Source organism: Acipenser ruthenus, chromosome 28 (assembly GCF_902713425.1).
Source record: "Acipenser ruthenus chromosome 28, fAciRut3.2 maternal haplotype, whole genome shotgun sequence".
In the NCBI taxonomy this organism is placed as follows: Eukaryota; Metazoa; Chordata; class Actinopteri; order Acipenseriformes; family Acipenseridae; genus Acipenser; species Acipenser ruthenus.
The window spans coordinates 2,414,776-2,417,275 of NC_081216.1; the positions used below are offsets into that span (position 1 = coordinate 2,414,776).

General features: G+C 42.4%; 1 protein-coding gene across 1 annotated transcript in view; it reads right to left on the minus strand.

Annotated features, from left to right (window-relative positions):
- skap1 (src kinase associated phosphoprotein 1) overlaps positions 1-2,500 on the minus strand; it is a 147,451-nt gene that overhangs the window by 142,958 nt on the left and 1,993 nt on the right. The window lies entirely within an intron of this gene.

Consider the following 2,500-nt stretch of genomic DNA (forward strand, 5'->3'; position numbering starts at 1 on the left):
TGAGTCCAGAGCCCTAACCACTACCCCACACTGCTGCCCTATTATTCGTCATGTTTTATTCAGCAAAGGCTACATACCAAGCTTTGAAAGTCAGGCCTATATCGTGTACGCCTGGGACATTACCGTTATTACCTGTCATCATAGTTTTGGTCTTTGCCCATAACTGTAACATTACATAACATTAAAAGTGTTGGAGATTATTCTACTAAAACCTACAGTATAATAATCCATCTGCATGCCCTGGGGGAAACGGAACGCATGTCGAAGAATATAAAAACTGATAGCTGCTGAAGCAGCCTGGCTGCAGGTGACAAAGCTAATACGATGTTTACATGTTTTAAAAAAAAAAAAAAAAATCAAATGATGCACATTTCAGTCTTCTTCTTCTCGTGTCTTTATACCACGCTTGATCATTTTTCTGCACGTGCTTTTGCCCGTTCTTTGCCAGGTCCTTGGTTGCGCGTGTGCCTTTGAGCAGCGGACACTACAGCACATGTTGCATAGTCTGAGGCTCAGTGCCGCAATCACAGGTGGTTGAACAGGTGCTATAGCCCCACTTCCACACTGCTTCCTACGAGCGTCCGACTCAGCTGCGTAGGCGGTTGATTCATCAACGCCTCCTTGGGTGTTAGGCGTTGAGAGGTTGGGTTCTAGTGAGGAAGCTCCAGTCGGTTGCATGCTGGGAAGCGGTGGTCCCACGGGTGTCTCACATCTTCTGCTTGTTTTGATCGTTCTGTTCTGCTGGCCACTGCTCTTCTGATGCTGGGCAGAGCAATGCCAGCCAGCAAATACAAAATGTTAAGGTTGGTGGGCTTCAGGCATCCTGTGATTGGCCTTCAGGATGGGGTCGGGCCGCTTGGCACGTACGGATCTCTCCCATGCAGAGCATGCATACTGGGCTGTGGAGAAGCCGAGAGCCAAGCCAATGGTTCGAATGGTTAAAGGGTTGGCTCCCCATTTCGAGGAGGTGAGCTTGTGTAGAATGTTGTTACCTTTCGTGAAGTTATTGTAAACCTGGTGACAGAACCTGTCAAGTCATCCCGGTTCACTCCAATAAGAGCCTAATTGGTTTCAGTGCCCTACCGAGAATGCATTTGTGTCTATATTTAATTATACATTGGCTATATAGTTATAAAGCATGCAACGTGTAAATTAATGCGCACGTTCTTTGGTATTCAAAAGTTATTAGACAGAGTGTTAGAAATGCATGGAATACCAGGGGACATAGTAGGATCTAAAACACTGGGAGTGTTTTAAAAAAGACTAGATTGATGAATGGTGTGCTAACAAGGGACGAGCCTTGATGGGCCGAATGGCCTTTTCTCGTTCCCAAACTTTTATTACATTCTTGAATCTTGCTCAGGAGAGCTATCTAACGAGATCTAGAACTGAACCTGCAGGCATCATGTGCTATAGATGTAGATAGTTCTGTTTAGAACATATAGGGGAAGGCAGATCACCTATATATATATATTACTATACACATAGATGATGTTTTAACTACTCCATTAAAATGTATTTGGAGCAGAAGGGCTATAATTAGCAGTACACCCTCGCTATAACGAACCTGTTGGGGTCCAAGCCTTTGGTTCGTTATATCAAGGGGTTCATAGTGAAAGGACAATCAAAATGAACGATACACTGTTGGAGTAAGTTAATGAGATGATATTGTGAATAAAAGTAGAATTACATGCGCCTGTTCATTTCATGTTTGCAGTGTTCTGCCTTAATCTAATTCGTTAAATAATTAAAACGCAGTACGAAAAGCAAAAATCCCAAATTGAAGCTGAACTTTTATTCAAAATCTGATGTGAATCGTTTCAAAGTGCACCAAATCTTAATCCAACATGCAAGAATCCCAAACTGCGCTTCTATTCCAAATCAACCCGACATGAAAAGTTTGACATGAAAAGTTCGAAAGATCTCCCAAGTTTTTTATTTATTTATTTTTTTTCATTAATCAATTTTGCTTTGCCGCATGGTTGCTGAACAAGCCCAAAAAAAAAAAGAAAGAGTGCTTTTTGACAACCTACATTCATGACAGAGATATGCTGCGTTACTGCTTCTTTCAAACGATCAATATAGTTTCCAGCTTTGTTGCAACATGAAATGATTTTCGTTTCGGAGGCACAGTTATACAGCGCATGCTTTTTATGAAGACAAAAGAGTTGACTTCAATGTGGAGGTGGCATGATCCCGTGCGTACAGACCGGGATGTTGACAGTGTGTGTTTATATTATCTTTTATTTTTTTTTACAGGTTTTATTTGGGGTCCAGGGGCCAGGTTCGTTATAGCCGAATCTTTGTGGTAATGAAGGGTTTTATAGCGAGGGTATACTGTAATGCGGGAGGCTGAAGGAAATTCAAATATGGATGTCTGTATGTATTAGCTGCTGGACTTTCTGGTAAACTAACAAATCCACTGAGCAGCAGTGTGGAGTAGTTAGGGCTCTGGACTCTTGACTGGAGGGTTGTGGGTTCAATCCCAGGTGGGGGACAC